The 6,066-nt window shown below is 37.8% G+C and overlaps 1 protein-coding gene across 1 annotated transcript in view; it reads right to left on the reverse strand.

The window, feature by feature from the left end:
* Positions 1 to 4,852, reverse strand: part of LOC309487264 (uncharacterized protein) — a 315,296-nt gene extending 310,444 nt beyond the window's left edge. Inside the window, exon 1 of the mRNA XM_082154874.1 lies at positions 4,634 to 4,852. The gene's annotated coding sequence lies outside the window, so the exon portion shown is untranslated. The remainder of the gene's footprint in view (positions 1 to 4,633) is intronic.
* Between the last annotated feature and the right edge of the window lie 1,214 nt (positions 4,853 to 6,066).

Genomic DNA, 6,066 nt, shown 5'->3' on the forward strand with positions numbered 1-6,066 from the left:
TCAAGGCTCCCTGAGTGCTCCCTCCAGTCTGTACCTTCCTTTAAGAATGTGATCTCTGAACTCCAAGATCTTATTTATCCCTGTGTCATTTTGTAAAATCTTTATTCGTGTGAACATATCTTTTAAATGTGAGAGGCACTGGAGTAACGGCAATAAAAGGCTGGAGAAGGATCAATGCTGAACGCATTACGCCTCGGCGCAGAGACTTGGCTTTAATAATCAAAAAATTGATCCATTAAGCTCAACCTAATTCTTTGCCAAAACGGTAGAGGTGCTCAGTTTTTAACACATGGTTATGTGAAGAATTGCAATTTTTCACAGAGACTCTGGTCTAATGACACAATATTGAAGATGAAATGGGCTCATCACAAATATAAATAAATATATATATATATATATATATATATATATATATATAAAAGTTTCATCAATCAATTAAAATAAATTGTAATCAATCGCACATTTTTCTATGATTAATAATAATAATAATAATAATAAATAAATAAATAAATAAAATATAATAGCCTATAATTAATCACACCTAACACACACACATATATATATATATTCCAAACTTAATCTTTAGTTATAAAGTTATTACTTCCTAACATGCCGATAAAATGCCCATATACAGGGGCTAGCATGCTGCTTAAAGGGGTCCTATTATGCCGTTTTACGAAGTCTTGATTTTGTTTTGGGGGTGTTTTTGGAAAACACATAATTTTTCACATATTTTACATTATTACAGCTCCTCTCTCCCCAGTCTGGTTTGAACACGCAGCTTTCGATGAAGCCCTTCCTTCCGAAATACGAAATGTGCTGTGATTGGTTAGCTGGCCCAGTGTGTTGTGATTAGCAACACTTAGCGCATGTTTGGGAAATGTCCCGCCCCTCCATGACTGCGAGTTCTTCTCTAGTGTAAATATGAATAAGGATGACGTCAATTTCAAACCAATTCCGAGACGAATTCAGACCCTGACAATGTTAACGAACAAGAGGATTGTGCAGAACGGATTTCAAGCACAGACTTTGGAAGCACGGATTTCACAGGACGTTTCATAGTATGTTTTTTTTGTAATTTTCTCATACATTATAGATACAATGTTATCCAACATTTAATCATGATATTTGTCGGAAAACTAAGGTAATCGATCTCAAAACCATGGTTAATTTTCCTAAAGGGCGCTGAACAGTCTTACAAAAGCAATAGAAAACAAGCTGTTCTCCATAAAGTGTGCAGCGCACATAAACGTTGAGTTTAGAATGTTCAGGAACAGTGTTTAAAAAACGTTTTAACCACTCTAAGTTTGTCAGCCTTCAGAAGGTCAAACAAATGAGTTTTGGAAATGTTGTGGAAAAAACAGTGTCTCTTTGACAGTGACAACGGCGTCTTTTCTAATGCAGCTCAACCAGACCTCGTCCCCTTTTTTGCGTATTCCGTGGGCAGGGATTATTTAAATGAGTACCATTGTGACTTCATAAGATCCGGAAAAAAGGCGAATCTCCAAACGAGCCGTTCGTTGTAGTTCTTGAAAAGGGGATTCTGTTAAATAAAATATCTCCCTTTGGAGTGAACTTTGAGCTTTGTAACCTTGCAGATCTCTTTTATGCTCAAACAGCAACATTACACACTAACTAAAGTTGAAAAAGTGGAAAAGCATAATAGGACACCTTTAAATGTTTTAAACTTGCATAAAGGTCACAAATCCTGGGTATAAAATAATAATAATAACAACTCCTTTAAAGGAAATTCATAATAACAAAAAAAAATTGACTAAAAACATCATACAGCTGATGGATAATGTAAATTAATTTTGTTTAATGACCTTGAAGGAGATATAATGTAAAGTTACAACTGAACTGCAACTACTGAGAGCCATCATTCATGTAAAGAGCAAAGATTGTTGTACTTGTAACTTTTTTTTTTCCTGAAGTGATCTAACATTTACCGAGCCCTTCTCACATGTCTGTGATTGTTCTCCACACACACTTCAAAGGTTACCGGATGTGCCAGATTCAAAGCTGTAAGTGAGAGTTCCACTTTTGACACTAGGATTTACCAAAAGAGATGAAACATTATCCATGCCACTCTGATGAGCTGCAGCATGTGTGTCTTTTCCACTGCGTAGGAGCAAACAGCAAAGTTTAAGAGAGCAGAGGATGGGGGGAGAGAGTGGATGAAAAAGAGCACAAAGAAGGTAAACAACCAAAACCCTCTGAAACAAGACCTGTGGCAAAAGTCGTTTGGACCTCGGTGGATGTGCAGGTCGAGCATCACAGCGCAGAGACTCTTCCTCTGCGCCGTGTCCATGGGCCACTGCTGCAACTCAACACCAGTGATATCGATCGGCTTTCTAAGCCTCCGCCAACCTGGTCAAACCCGAGTCCTTTCTGATATTTACCCACCAAAGTATTCCCTTCTGCTAGCGCTGCCAACCCACAAGACATGGAGGGAGAAAAAAAGTCAATTATATACAACGTGCTTGGTTTCCCCTCAAGGATGGAATCCACCCTTTCTAATCCGATCAATTCATGTCAGACAGGAGGCTGGATTCAGCGCTATCTCTGAAGTCCTGTAATCCAGGCTAAGTCTTCACACTGCCTGCCTCACCTCCACAAGAAAAGGGTTTGGTCCAGAGCGTGATACAGCAAATTAGTCATAGTGTAGGCTACATTCAGACACACTGCAGTGGATGGGTGCCAGTGTGCTAACAGCTAAGCATAACTATATGCAATTCAACTAATTCCTATTATAGTTTGCACAAACAATATAGGGGGGACTAGGGCTACCTGTCACACCTTTTATGAATATTTTACTATTTGTTTTATTAAATCATTTTAGAAGCCTTTAAATAATTTTAAGTATTTTTGAAAGCCATTTTTTATATAGCAGACATATTGAAATACATAAAAAAAATTAAATGCTGTTTCATGTTTTCATAAAACAGCACCACATAAATATACCAGAAATACAATCATTGTTTTAGCTACCAATACTGTAATTAATAAATTGTATAAACATACAACTTGCCTCAATTTTCCCTTAACATTTTTCCTTCACTATATACTTGACTCTTGTCTGAATGAGTGTTTTTTTATTTTAATTTGGTTGACATAATTCACACAAAAAGATCACTTTTGAAATGTGCGACAACTAGCCCCTGTCTGCCCTTTTGTACAGTAGATATTCTGCGAGGTATAACCTTTAAAAAAAAACCTTTGACTTGTATCCACTGGTGACCTATATCCAAGCAGTATATAACTTTGAAGTATTTGGCTGATGGTGAGACATGGGAAGGTGTCCCATTACAGACATGCAAAGGCTAACGGCCAGTGCACACGGTAAATGAGCAGGAACGAGGAGAGAGTGCTGGGACACTTTAATTTCCACTGACATATTGTGCTTCATGTACAGTCTGAATGGCTCCATAAAGAAAGTGTAATGATGGTCCAGGACCCTGGCCAAATAGCTGACATGCACAGCTTCCCTGGTCAGCTCAGCTCCGGGTTTGATCCGTCTCATTACACCAGTCATTCAAATAATGGGCAGCTATGGGAGCTCTGGTAAAGCTGCAACTAATACACATGCCAAAGTCTACATCATAGTGGTTCACTCTCTCTGTCTGCTTAGTATGCACAGGTGTTCAAGGCTGAGAAAGTAAACATATAAATCTTTTTTTATAACATACTATAATAAAATAGATATTAAAACTATTTGTAAATTATAATATGTAATATATAATAATAATAATTATCATTTACAATTTGTTTGACTATTTTCTCTAATATAGATTATCTAAAAAGTAAATTAAATAATGTTATATATAATACTAATAAATACTATTACTACTATACTAATAATAACACCAACGAATAAAACAATTAATTATATAATATTCTAAATATAAAAAAATTCTAAAATGTACAAATGCTAAATAAAACAAATTCACAAATACATTAAGCATGTTCTAATATGTTTTAGATCATATATGAGATAAAGTGACACCTATAACAGGATCGCACAATCTACATTTGAAATGACAATATATTTTCAAACCGGTTCGTAAAAACGGCATTAAAGCTTGTCTACCGAGATCGGAACAGAACAATAGCTCCTTATTCTCTTTCAGATGAATGCATGGCAAGGAGAGAGAGGCGCGATAAATCGGCCACCCCTGCTCTTGTCTCGCTTCAAAAGAATCTGTTAGAGAGAGAGAGGGAGAGGGAGAAAAAAAGCAGGGAGCAAGACCCACACGATGTAGTTCCAGCCAATTGCATTCCAGAGAAGTGACCATGGCTGGAGATAAACAATGCACAATAGATCACGCTCCTCAAAAGGTATAAAAGAAAGGCAGATGCCGCAGCAATAAGGCAGTAGCAGGGGGAAAGAAATAATCCGCGTTTCTCCAGCAATTCCGAAAAGCATAATTGTTTAAATCCTTTTTTTCAGGATTGCTATTAACCCTGTGCAGTGTATGCTGTAACAATCTGCATGTGACGGGAAAGAGGAACACCTCTCTCTCTCTCCCTATGTGAGGTTGCCAGGCTCACCCTCTTCCAAACCACAGCCAGAGCCAAAATCGCTTTAAATTGTTCCTCACTGTCGCAAACAAAAAAAGCATTTAACACTCACCCATTGTGCGGGGACTGATCTCTCAACCACTCTAGCACCCCGTCAACACAAGCCCAGATATCCTTCCACAGATATGTAAACAGCCCACTAAGATTTCTTTGTTTGGATTTTGAAGCTGGGTAGGTTTGCCTTTGCTGCGCTTGCTTTTACAGCTTAGAAGCAGGTGGATGACAAAACATCAATCTCTCCAGGCACAATGTGTAGCACGTACGCTTGACACTCTACACAAGCAATATACAATCACACACTCCAATACAGGGCTCTCAGCTGTAATGATATGTGTTTGCTTAAAGGCAGCTTTACTGAATATTTGAGCATTTTTGGACAAAGAAAACACTGTGCATTATACTGAAAGGTTTAATGAAAGTGGAATCTGCATCCACAATATCAGAGTATGGCAGAAAGTGACAAGGGCAGGGGAAAGTTATATTTCACATTCTATATATTCACACTATATTAATGAAAGATATGTGCTATAGTCTGTTTGAGGGGGAAAAAAATGTTTAGGAGGAATGGTTGGAGTGTTACCACAAAGGAAACCTGTCAGAGAACAACTGAAATGCGGGGGATTGAAGCTAGGTGCCACACCATTTACTCCAGTGAATATTTCTCAGAATCAGTTTCCGTATAACACCATAATCCTGTCTACAAACTGGAGCTAAACTCTGCAGGACAGTGGCCCTCCAGGACCGAGTTTGGACACCCCTGCCTTAGGGTTTCACATGGATGACTTTAATGTAGTTAAATTAATAATCTAACATATCTGTTTTATATATAAAACACATTTATATATATTTTTTATCATATTTCATCCCCTCCTCAACAAAAAAGGAGTCGTGATTATTTTAAACCGTAACTCTCGCCAGGATTCAACCTAGGGTATTTTTGTTAATCTACCCAAGTCAAACTTTCGTTTAAAAGAATAATTAGAATGGAATAATTCTAAAATTCTTTTTAAAAAAAGAATTCTAAAATTCTAAAAGTGAATTCTTAAAATTCACTTTTAAGGTTTGGCCGTATTTTCGTTTTCGGTCAAATTGCCTTGCCATGGCACGACTATGATAGCATCAAACACACTATTTTTTAAACACCAAGAAGCCTCGACACAACATGAAACTTTGCTCGAAGTATCACCAGGGGCTCTACACATGAACTCGAGCATTGAGAACATTGTTTGTGTACACAGAGTTTACTAAAAAGAAAGATTTTTAACAACTCACTGTAGCTGTTGTTGTTTCCGTCCGCAGGTGTTGTGCCGAATTTCGACCCCCGCCAAATTATTACCCCCCTAGTATTGGTAGGTTTAGGATTAGCTGTGGGGGAGGGGTTAGGATTAGGGGTGGGGTTAGGATTAGGCAATCAGGTACTGACTTCAACGAGGGGGGTAATAATTTGGCAGGGGGTCGAAATTCGGCACAACACCGGCATTTTGT

This window comes from Leuciscus leuciscus (genome assembly GCF_965113295.1).
Source record: "Leuciscus leuciscus genome assembly, chromosome: 22".
Taxonomy (NCBI): Eukaryota; Metazoa; Chordata; class Actinopteri; order Cypriniformes; family Leuciscidae; genus Leuciscus; species Leuciscus leuciscus.